Source organism: Culicoides brevitarsis, chromosome 2, assembly GCF_036172545.1.
Source record: "Culicoides brevitarsis isolate CSIRO-B50_1 chromosome 2, AGI_CSIRO_Cbre_v1, whole genome shotgun sequence".
Classification (NCBI taxonomy): Eukaryota; Metazoa; Arthropoda; class Insecta; order Diptera; family Ceratopogonidae; genus Culicoides; species Culicoides brevitarsis.
The window spans coordinates 36,749,288-36,762,312 of record NC_087086.1 but is presented as its reverse complement, the minus strand read 5'-3'; the positions used below and the strand labels follow the sequence as shown (position 1 = coordinate 36,762,312).

Genomic DNA, 13,025 nt, shown 5'->3' with positions numbered 1-13,025 from the left:
TCTGTTAAATATTTCTGTTAGAAATTATCTTCTTTGCTCCAGTTTTTAAAATTCGAAAAAAAAAATCATTCTGAACAAAAGTTATTCTATTCAGCAAGTGAAATTTGCTGAATTAAAAATACGAATTTTTGCTGAATTGAAAAAAATTTTGATTCAAAATGATTTTTTTTCGAGTTTTATAAACTGAAGCAAACTAAGATATTTGTTAATCAGGAATATTTCTCAATTCAGCAAACAACAAATCTGCTGTAAATTCGCTGAATTGAAATTTTAAATGAGAAAACAAACAGACAGACTGCTTTGTAAATATCAGTAACGTCCTTGAGAGAGAGAAAATAAGCAGAAGAAAAAAAAAAGAAATAAAAGACGACCTACCTTCACACACATAATAAAAGAAATGAAAGAAAAGTGTGTCGCATTGAAGATACCTATTGAATGTAGCAATAAGTCTCGAGTGTTTGCTCAGCAATCGAGATAAACCATTTTCACCTGTCTTGTACTTGTTCGTTTTTTGTCATGCCACGCCATGCGTACATACCTCATGTCATTCGGGGGGTAGATGTAACACAAAGTTGAGAGTTTATCTTGCTTTCCGCCCTAAAGGTTGATTTTTGTAGGATTTACCTCAATTTTCTGTGCAAATAATACAGAGACGAATAACCCGGGCCGGATAAAGATCTAGCAGTAGATGAACTGTGACATTTTTTCTCTCTTGCTGTTTGATTAATTTCATTTTCTACCTTTTTTGTCGATGGCGTGGAATGCGTTCCAGACACCCAACCTTCAACCTTCTATCGTTCATTCCCGCTTTGTGTCAACATCGAATAAAAAATCTATTTTTAAATGTAGTTTATGACTTGTCAAAAACAACAAATGCAAACCGCACCCTGCTGTATACAGCTTTGAACATTTACCCCGTGCAGCGAATTTTTTTTATATTTTTTTTAATGTTTGTTAAGTAAACATGATTCATCAATTTAAGCATTTTGCTTGTTTTTTAAATTCTAATGAACTGATAAGATAAAAACACTCAATTTTACTCAAATTAATTGCAGTTACAGTTTAACTCGTTTCCGATCAAGAAGGTTTTTTATTGATATAATAATTAATACGTCAATATCAATCATCGAACAAGTCAACACAATAAAAAGTGCTTGAAAGGGCAACACATTTATATAAAAAGGAAAAAAAGTGTAAAAAAGTGAAGAAAACAAAGAAAAGTGTTACTTCATGTTGTCGTCATTGTTTGAATAATTGCTAGATAGGTTTTTTATTATTACCTTTTCAGCGAAAAAAAATGAAATAACAAGCGAAAGTAATTGTAGTGTGAGATCATATCAAAAAAATAATTGCAAAGAAAAATTAAAAGGAATAAAGAAAAAAAAAGTGAGCTTTCATACAAAATAATCGTTCAAGGATTAAAAAAATTACAAACAAAGAAAATAACAAATCAATCATCATATATAATCAAAAAAAGAAAAACATCAGCGATAAACAACAAGGAAAAAAAAGGTAAGTTGGATTCTATTTCCGTTTCCTATAAATTTTTCATATTGTTTTGTTGTAAAAAGTCGATTTTTTTTCGTCGACAACGATGATAAATCAATCTAAACTTAATTTTCACCTTGGCTGACTTATGAAAACCGGAAATTGTTTTAGCATTTTCCTCGGAAGGTTTTTTTTTTGTTCCTTCCCGTTTTGAAGGAAAACGTTACTCCCCATTTTTTTGTGTGTCCCGTTCCGGCAGAAAATCAATAAATAAATATGTATATTTAATATTTCATTCTTTTAAGCCGTTTCTGCTCTCTAAAGCATAATCCCTAGAAATACTTTTATTATCTTACAAATCCATATCCTAAATCTTGTTCCTTTTTTTCCGATGTTGCTGCTACAATGTATTTAAAAAAAACAGAAAGAAATACATAAAAAAACGAGTGAACGTGTATACATGTGAAGGAAAGGAATGGAGGTCAGTGAAAAAAATGTACAGTGTACTATAAAGCAGGACATTCAATATTCATGGCATGAATACAATAAAACAATAAATAATACATGCACGTGTATAGATGGAGAATGGGAGAGATACCTAGAAGGAATTTTGTGTGTTATGAAGTGTCTTTTTGGTATTTGGAATGTTTTGTGGTTTGGGGGTTTCGGAAGGTGTCTGTCTGTTACTGTAAGAAAATATTTTTTTTGAACATTTTTTATTAATTTGAAGTCTGAGAGAAAATATTTCATGAAGTTTCTGTCTTTTTAACGTTTTTTCATCATAAACTTAATAGCTCTAAGTCATAAGTCTTCTTTTATAGTTCAAAGTTTCTAAACGTTAAGAATCCTATGACTTGTTTCGGATGCCATCCTTTCCTTAAATGTAGATCTCGTACTTTCTGTTAGTTGCCTTTTGGTTTTTTAAAAATATATTTCTGTTTAATAAAAAATAGAAGTCTGTCTTTTGTCAAAGAAAGTTGTCATGGCAAGTACTTTAGACCTTAAAGTTTTAACTTTAGACTGAAACAGCAGTTTTCTTCTCCTCCAGATTATTGAGGAAAGCCATTGTGTACGTATTTAAATATAGTGAATAATATTTTTAGAACTCTCGTTGTATTTTGGATTCATGTACTCGTTTTATTTTTTCGAATACTTTGCAATTTTTAAGTCTTTTATTATTGATTCTGAATGACATAATGATCAGTTTGGACCACGGAGGATTTCATCATCTTGTATTTTCTTAAATTATCTTCTTCCAATTTAATATCTTTCATAGTTTTTGCCCTTCTCTTCTACGATTTTTTTTCGTATATTGTTTCGTTTTTTGTGGGATGTTTGCTAAATCTCCTCTCATTCTCGTGAAACTTGAAATTAAATGTGTATCAAAACATAGAAGAATCTTACGGATCTTATTCTTACCTGAGTTCAAAAAATTAGAAGTTTTTCTTCTCCTTTAAGTATCAATCTAAAATTGTATGAAATATATTTTTTAAAAATTTTTGAAAGTTTAAAAAAAATAAATACTAACCTTTTAAATCCTTTGAGCGTTTTTTGTACTTTCACGAAATGCGCTCTCATCCCAAACTCCAATTTCAAAAGTCGTCAAGCCTTTAAGTTTTATTGTTAAACTGAGTTGGTCTACACCGAATAACTTATTTACGGTTGACTATGGGTCGTAATTTTTCTGTTTTTTATATTCTTCAAACAATAGACCAACTGTTTCTTTTCTTTTCTAATATAACTCGCTACAATCAGTTTCCTTCCTTACCCATTGTTATTTCAGTTCTATTGAATATATTGATTGCTTGTCAATTGTCAATCGAATTCTTATTATTCTAAAACAAATAACAAATTAAATAATTATTTTTTCCATGGATTATTTATCCATTCACTTATCGAAAAAAAAAACTACAAAGACAAGTAAAAAATTTAACTTGAATCAGTTATTTTTTCTATCATCATGTAGAGAACTTACCATGTAGAGAAAATTCCATTTATTATTTTTTCCGCGCCGTTCAATCATTATCACGAACTGGATGGACTATACCAAAGCAATCAAGCTGAGACACAAGTGCCCGTGTAAATGTCATTCAATACACAATTAATATGCCGGACTATCTTTCATTTTATTTATTACAATAACAACAACAACAACAATTGAACGACCGGACAACATGAACGAGTCGTTACAAATTTCCATTTCACTGAGTACAAAGATATTTAAAGAAGCAATATTGGCGTTTTTTTTTCGAGTTGAGTTACGTTGAACAGCAGCAAAACATCAGCACGGGTTAGAAAGACTATTAAATGAAAATAAATCGATAAGTAAAGTGAAATGAATAATATTGTGGTTAGTGCCTGCTGTGTACGTTTATGCGGAGTAACACTGACTCACTTCACCCACTTTGTAGACAGTTGATGAATAATAAATTAGAGTTGAGTGCAATGAATGCCTTTTAAATGTACCTAGTTTTTCATGTGTCTGTTCTCCGACGTCTTTTAACTTTTAATCTAAAATGGGAAATGATGTCCACGTACGAACATTCTTATACATAAGGAGTACTCTGAGGATTTAAAATATATTAAATTAACGTCTAAAGGAGGAAATTCTATCAAGTTAGATTTTAATTTCGTTTTTTCTGTTCAAAAATTAAAAAAATCTATTCAGCGAATTTTGCTGAATACTTTTTGCTGAATTAAAAAAGATTTCAGTCAAAATCCTTTTGAAAATAATTTTAAAAAATTTGCTGAACTAAATTAATAGAATTCTTTTAATTCAGCAAATAAATAATTTTAATGAAAATTTGCTGAATTGAATTAAAAATCATTTCAAATCTTTTAAAAATACTTCAAAAAATTTTTTGAACTTAATTTTAAAAAAATAATTCAGCACATAAAAAATTTGCTGAATTGAATTAAAAGATTTTTTTTAATTCAGAAAATTTGCTGAATTGAATTAAAAATAAATTTGAAAATTTGCTGAATTGAATTAAATCACTTTGAAAATTTGCTGAATTGAATTTTTGCTCAATTTAATTAAGAATAATTTGAAAAGATTTCAAATTTTTAAAAATACTTAAAAAAAAATTGCTGATCTCAATTGAAAAGAAAATTCTTTTGAATTCAGCAAATAAAAAAAATTTGCTGAATTGAATTTTTGCTGAATTTAAATAAAAATCATTTAAAAATCTTTGAAATTTTTTAAAAAATACTTTTAAAAAATTTGCTGAATTCAATTGAAAAAAATCTTTTTAATTCAGCAACAAAAAAAATTTTGCTGAAAATCCGCTGAATTGAAATTTTTAATGAAAAACAAACTTTTTTATGTCAAATATAGTTAATTTCATCGCTTTTCAATCCCCCAGGGCAGAAACAGGAAAAACAAGAACAACAAAGACTTTAGTTTTCTTCGTAAAAATAATTGAGGTACTTACGGTTTTTGCTCCTCTCTCTATATACGTTCCATAGCTCCATTTACAGTCGAACGTTAAAGTTTTTGATTAAAACTTAAGATTATGGTATTATATTATTTTTTATAGTTTCTCCGTCTTCTCGAGCTAACAACAGCTAACATCGAGAAACCAGTGTTTTGATGTCGATATCATCGTACACGTGTTCCAAGAGCTTTTTCGGGCCAAGTTTGTGTGTTTTTCGCAAACACATACTAAAAAGGGGATTATATTGATTTATGCCATAACTAAAGTAGAATTTACTCGGATTAAGAAATTGTCTTAATGGGCGACAACAACGAAGGAAAAGCTGTCCAAATAGGTTAAATTGCTCGTAAAAATAATTTTTTGCACAGACTAAATGTCACCTCGTCGAGCTTATTAACAAAATTAAATCTCAAACTCGATTTGAATCGAATGCAATTTATTTTAATTTTGTGCCCGGAAAACTTTTGATCTCACGGAAAACATGCAGTGCACAACTATTGTTGACATTTCAATAAATTTTCATTAAGTAGTTACATTTATTGGAATTTTCAATTGGAATTCAATCAGGCGGGAGCAGTGGCGTGTCGCGTTATCTACATCAGCAATCCATTAACGGAGAGCCGTTGGTCACTAATGCGCGCATTTCCGATGATGAGGCAGCAAATTGAATAAATTGCGGTAGTACTTAAAATGCTGCAGCTTCCAAAGTTGTTGCGTTTTGCTCTGTTTGTTGACGCAAAACTGCTGAAAATGCGAGTGAAGGAGAGGGAAAATCGATGCAAAAAGTTGTTGTTGTTGTAAAAACGTTTGTGCCAGAGACCAGAGAGAGCAGCTTCAGGGAAAAATAAACAAAAAATTATGTCGTCCTATTTTTTTTTCTCCTTCGTCTCTTTTTTTTTAGTTTTATGAATGTTGCTTCATTGCCCGTCGCTCGTCGTCGTTGACGGAGACGACAACCATGCGAGATGAAATGTGTGTGTTTTTTATTTTTCTCAATGGCAATAAACGAGTACGTGGCAAAACGCTTTATTACTATGAGACTTGGGTATTTTATGTGCTTCATGGGATTTTGTTTGCGGGCGAAATGTTAAGCTCAGAGACATGTCTGTCTGTTTTAAGTGATTTCCAGGAAGGAAATTTCTTTGAGAAATTATTAAAATTTGTTTTAAGGTAAAATTCATTAAAAAATTATTTAAAAAAAATTGTTCAGTGAATAATTTTTTAAAATTATTTTAAAATAATTTAAACCTTATTTTAAACATTTAAACATTTTTTTTAAAAAATTTAAAATAATTTTAAAATTTTTTTTTAATTTTTTATAATTTTTTTTTAAATTTATTTTTTTTAATTTTATTTTTTATTTTGAATTAATTAATTTTTTTTAACAATATTTTTTTTATAAAAATTTTTTTTTATTTTAAAATTATTTAAAATAATTATTTTTAAAAACTAAGAAATTTTTTTATTTTATTTTTTTTAAAGAGTAAAATTTAAATTATTCATTTTTTCTCAATTTAATATGAAAATTTTTAATTTCTAAAAAATGAACTGAAATTTTAAATATTTTATTCGTCAAATATTTTAAATAAATATTTAAAAATGGAATAAATACGAAAAAAAGAGTTATAGCTCTTAAAATCATAATTAACTTTCTCAAAACTAAAAAAAAAATTTTTGAAAATTAATAAACAATAAATATATTGAATTTTATTAAAAATTTATAAAAAAATAATAATTTAAAAAAAAAATAAATTAAATTAATTAAAATAAATTTATTTAAAAAAAATTAATTTAAAAAAAATATTTTATTTATTTTATTTTTAAAAAAAAATTTTAAATAAAAAATTATTTCTTTAAGCTAAAAAATTAAATATTTTGAAAAAAAAAATATAAAAATTCATTTGAATAATTTTAATTTTTTTAAAAATAATTATTTATTAAATAATTATAGAATGCGCTCTTATAACCATTTTTCAAAAATTCTGAAATAACAAAAAATTTCTTTATTTATTCTTCATTTTTTTTTGTTTTTTTTTTTCATTTGTTACTATTCACAAACACACATTCACAAAAAAGACAAGAAAAAAATATGAATACTTGTAAACTTTTCTCTTCATGCAATATTAAGTGTGATTTGCGTTTCTCAAGCTTTTATTTATTTTAGCGCTTAAATAACTCCAACAACAAACAAAACGAGCTAGATGCTTCCAAACGAACGAAGGAAAAAAAGAGACAAAAAGGGACACAGATGATATTTGTGATGCATTCACATATTTTTGTGCGCTGTTCCACACATGAAATGAGATTACTTTATTTTGTTAGAAATTTTGCTCGAAAGAAATTCTCGACAACGAAGAAAAAAGGGAACAAAAACGTAAAGAGATATAACAAACCATATGGTGCTTCGTAATCGTCTCGTGTATGTTGTTGGATGGGTGAGGAATGTTGTCATTCTTTGTGTCGTGTGTGTGTGTTGGTTCATTGGTTTCTTCGTCTTTTTCTCCTCTCGCAACTCCAACTCGACTCTGCAGACAAAAAATCGATTTTTCTTGCTTGAAATTTTATTTTCAATTTTTTTTTTTACTTTTGGTTAAAATCTGAAAAATAGGATTTTAATCAAAAATAAAAAATTGAAAAATAAAATAAAATAAAAAAAATAATTAAATTAAATAAATAAAAAAAAATAAATAAAAATAAAAAAAATTTAAATTAATTAAATTAATGAATAAATTTTAAATAAATAATTTTAAAAAATTTAAAAAATAAATAAAAATTTAAAAAATACTAAATTAAATTAAATAAAATTTAAATTAAATAAAAAAAATAAAAATAAAAAAAAAAAAATAAATAAAAAAAAAATAAATAAAAATAAAATAAATAAAAATTAATTAAATTAAATATAAAAAAAAAAAAAACAAAATTATATTAATAAAATAATAAAATAAAAAAAAATTAAAATAAAAAAAATTCACAAAGAATCAGACAAAGAATAAAATTGAAACAAAACTCATTCAAAAGATAAAAAGAAGAATTAACAATCCAAATCTCCCTTTTTCCTTTGTTTGCTTTTTGTTTCAATTGATTCCTCTTTGTGAAGCCATTATTTACGAAAAACAAAAAGGAAGAAGAAAAGTCCTTTTCTACTCTATTTCCTGCGAAAAATCGCTGCTAAACAATAAAACTCCCCTAAGTAGTGCTGCATAAATACAATTTTTGGATTCCATTCAAAAAATATTTTTTATACGCATTATGAAGTATTTTCGCGTAAATATTTCTTCTTCTTCCAGTTTCGTTATTTATTTTTTATTTTTTTTTTTCGAAAGTTATGAATTTTCAGTTTTGTTCCAAAAATTGTTTATTTATTTATTTAAAGTTGCGTTGTTTATTTTTTTTTTCACTATCAAAAAAAAAACTTTTGTTTGTTACTAAAACAGCGAGATGCAATATTTAATTTTTTTTTGTTGTTCATAGAAGGAAAAGCACAGGAAACAACTTTTCATTCCATTTTTGTGCAATAAATGGCAAACGTTGGCATCAAGGATGTTCAAGCTATAAAATGTTAATGTCGGTTTTTGGTCAATAATCGTCGGATGTGAGCGAGTGGTGTTGGAGACACTTTTTTTTTACGTGTCTGTTTGTCGGATTTGGTCGTAAAATGCGATTTAAGCGAGATCCGGAGAGTGACATCTTGCTTTTATGTGTGAATAAAATGACGAGAATGTGTGAAGAATCGGATATTTTTTGATACAATATGTTGGTAAAAAATTGATTTTTAGACCGATAATGAGAAATTGAATTTTTTTTAGCAGTTTTGATGGTTTGAAAAATATTTTTTGATAAAAATTGATGATTTCAAAAAAAAAAATTAATTTTCAAGAATTTTTATTTAATTAAAAAAATTAAAAGTTAGAACTTAATAAATTAATGTTTTTTTTTTTAATTATATTTTTTTATGTAAAAAATTATTCTTTATAATTAAAAAATAAAAAAAATAAATAAAATAAAATAAAAATTAAATTAAATTAAATTATTAAAAATTATATTTAATTTATAAATAAATCAATTTAAAAATTCATTAAAAATCAAATCGAATTAAAAATAAATTAATAAAATTAAAAATAAATTAATAAAAATAAAAATAAATTAATAAAATTAAAATTAAATTAAAATTAAATTAATTTATAAAATTAATAACAAAATTCAGTGGATTGAAATTTTTTTTAATTTTTAAAATTTTCATTAGCAAATCCCCTGAAAATTATAAAAATATTGTTCAAAACTCGAAAAAATATTTTTTTTTTATTTTTTAAAAGTACCTTTTTAATTAAAAAAATTCTTTTCAGAAATAAAATAAAAAAAAAATCCTCTTGAATTTTTTATTATATATGAAAAAATCTAATTAAAAGTTATGAAAGACTTTCAAAAGCATAAAATGACATTTCATACAAATTTTTATAATTTTTCAAGAGCTCTTTAAATACTGAAAAAGGTAAAAAACATTCTGAAAATTCTATTTAAAAAAGTTTCTTTCACTTTAAAAGTGCACTTTAACTCAAAAAAAACTTCAAATTTATCATTTTAAATAAAAAATCTTTGCAAAAACCCCCTTGAAAGTCATCTACCTCGTGGCATCGGCACAAAAACCCCTACTTGACACAATTTGTCCTCTTAACAGCTAATTATAGTTTCGTAATCGTGATTTAAAGCGCCCGTTTTTATGCTAATGCCACACATGAGAAGTGCATTAATTACGTGCATTTGTGCAATTATACATAAAAAACGGCACAAAAATGTCATTTTTCACATTTTTTATCGTTGCAATTCATCAAATTCACACGTTTTTGCACCCCGAACGCACACATGACTGGCACAAAGTTGTGTAATAAAATAATTTTTAATGTAATTTAATTTGTGAAGGCATGCGAGTCGCATTTGCCAGCGTTGCAGTAAACTCACAAAGGAAGTACTTTGGGAAATATGTTGCATTTTAAAATGATTTGCTAATGACATTTCCTTTATTGTTAAGTTTTGTACGTGCACCGAAGTCGGCAGGAGACTCTTTTGAAATACTTCCTAATGCAATTTCGAGGCAAAAAGGAAATTTCTTACGTGAATTAACTTTGTTCGGGTTTTGTTGAATTCTTTTGTGAAATTGATAAATAAGGCGAGCGGAAAAGCAAAGAAAAACAAATCCATAAAAGAAGAAATTGGGACAAAAGTTGAATTGATCAATAATGGAGGCGCCTCGTTATTTATCTTCTTTCTTCGTCTCTTTAGATGTTTTTGTTGTTTATTTTTCTTCTTTTACTGCGTAATGATTTTTTGTTTGCTTAGATTCTGAAAGAAAAATGCTCTTTTAGGCGTATTTGGGTCACGTGGTTAAAATTTGTTTTTTTTTAACACGTGGTTTAATAAAAATGAAAAATTTGAATAAACAACGTGGTTAAATATGATTTAAAAAATTGAAAAAACCACGTGGTTTAATATAATTAAAAAATTTAAAAAAACCACGTGGTTTAATAGAATTAAAAAATTCGAATAAACCATGAAGTTTAATTAATATTAAAAATTTGAAAAAACCACGTGGTTTCATAAAATTAAAAAATTCGAGTAAACCATGAGGTTTAATAAATATTAAAAATTTGAAAAAACCACGTGGTTTCATAAAATTAAAAAATCCGAATAAACCATGAGGTTTAATTAAAATTAAAAATTTGAAAAACCACGTGGTTTCATAAAATTAAAAAATCCGAATAAACCATGAAGTTTAATTAAAATTAAAGATTTGAAAAAAACCACGTGGTTTAATTCAAAAAGCACTTAAATCTTCTTTCTTCAGACAGTTATCTAACGAATTTTTATAGCTCTGAAGAAAAATATCTTATTATTTACTTTTTTTCCCTCAAAAATATCTTTTCTTATTACTTTGCTATTAGTTTGCTGTCATTCATTTTTTCACGCTACTTACAGCAAAAAACTTTTCAACATTATTTTTAGAAAATCGTCCCCTTCGTTTCTGAAAAAATCATCAACAAAAAACAAGATTATTGTCAGAAAATGAGTTGAATGATCGCACAAAGTACCAAAGAGCAAAAAAAGAGGTAAAAAAGGCAGAATGAGAAACAAAGTAATAAATCATTTATCATTGATAGTGCCTTTTGTGTTCTTTTTTCGTGAGAGTATATATGTGACGTAGTCTCGTAAAAGTAATGTCTAGACAAAGTGACTACTGTATATCACGAACGAGCAACTATCATGTTCTTGATTATATTTACTACTACTTAGTTGTGGCATGGCAGAGTCATTATCTCGGGTAGAAAAAATAAAAAAATAAAAAGGGGGCTGAATATTGATCGAAAATTCATAAATTTTTAGTTGAATTGTGTCTCTCGCGCGAGCTCATTTATGACATGACAGATAAAAATTTTATGGCATTTTCAGATAAACAGTGTCATAAAAATATTGCTGGATAGTTGATGGCGTGTCTCGAGCAATTTTTGAATTGTATACAAAACTAGCAGTGATTTTTTGCTTTTAAGTGGAATTATGGAGAAATAAATGAACAAAATTATATGGCTTTAAAAGCATTCGAGAACAATAAAAATTTAATAGATTCATCAAAATACTGCTTGAAATTGCATAAAATTTAATGAGTTATGGAAATTTTTTTTAAGAGGATTAAAAAAATATAAAATTTCATAAGTTTTAATTTTTCATAATTTTTTTTTGAAAACTTAAAAAAATAAGTTTTTGAAAAAATAAATAAATTTAATTTGAATTCAATTAAAAATCAATTTTGAATTGAATTTAAAGAAAATAAATTTAAAGAATTTTTTTAAATTATTTTTTTAAAATTATTTTTTTATTTTTTAATTAAATACAATAAATTTGAAAAATAATTAAATAATTATGATAAAAAAAATTAAAAAATAAAAAAATAAAATTTTTAAAAATTAAAAACAAAACAAATTAAATTTATTTACTTCATTTAAATAAATTTAAAGAAAAATATTTTTATTATTTTTTAATATTTTTTTATTATAAAAATAATTAATTAAATAATTAATGTTAATTTAAATTTAAGTCTTTAAAAAAAATAATTTTCAAAACAAAATTTTAAAAAATTGAAAAAAAAAATTAAATTAAATTAAAATTAAATTTGATTTTATTAATTAATTATAAAAAAATTAAAGAAATATTTTTTTTTATTTTTTTAATATTTAAATTTATGAAATAATATATTGTTTTAAAATTATTTATATTATAAAAAAAAATTATTTTTAAAAAATTATTTTTAAATTTATTTTTAAAAATTATTTTAATTTTTTTTATTTAAATTAAATTAATTAAAAAAAATAAAATTTATAAAAATTATTTTTTAAATTTATTTAAATTAAATAAAAAAAAATAAAAATTATAAATAATTAATTTTTGACTACTCAAAAAATTTAAACACTTATGCTTATAAAAAATATATTAAAAAAATAAATTCATTAAAAAACTAATTAAAAATATTTTTTTTACAAAAAAAAAAAATATCAAAAAATTTTCTTGCTCAATAGAATTTTTGACGAATTTATGACACACAAGAAAAAAAATATTTTCTTTCAATATTTTGTCAAAACAACTAAAAACTAAAATGATTGACATCCAATTAATTTTTTTCCTTTTAAATTTTTCAAACAAATTTCCTTTGAAAATTTTCTCATGTAAAACTTGCACAAAAATCAATTAATTACAAGACAAACACGGAAAAGTATCAACTTACTAAAACGTTTTATTTTCATTTCCCCGAAAAAAAGCAAAAAAAAAGAAAGTTTCTTCCGGGTGTCATGGTGAGTGACTTGAGCATAATGCGACATCATTCTTCTTCAGTTCGTCGTCGTCGTGATAAAAGTGTCGACAACACTCGAAGAACGTTTCACACATCACCCAAATTTGTATTCAAATTCACCCTCGACTACTACGTTTCGGGAACTACGTAAACACAAATCAAGTGACATTATAACTTTTTTTTTGCTCATAAAATTTTTGGCAGTCTGCCTTGTGTGATTTTTTTTTGTGGGCTTTAAAAACGAAACAAGAGGAAAAAAAGCAGGA

General features: G+C 25.1%; 1 protein-coding gene across 2 annotated transcripts in view; it reads left to right on the top strand.

Annotated features, from left to right (window-relative positions):
- The first annotated feature begins 1,412 nt into the window (after positions 1-1,412).
- Positions 1,413-13,025, top strand: part of LOC134829679 (uncharacterized) — a 54,267-nt gene continuing 42,654 nt past the window's right edge. For both annotated transcript variants that reach the window (XM_063842892.1, XM_063842891.1), the window contains exon 1: positions 1,413-1,512. The gene's annotated coding sequence lies outside the window, so the exon portion shown is untranslated. The remainder of the gene's footprint in view (positions 1,513-13,025) is intronic.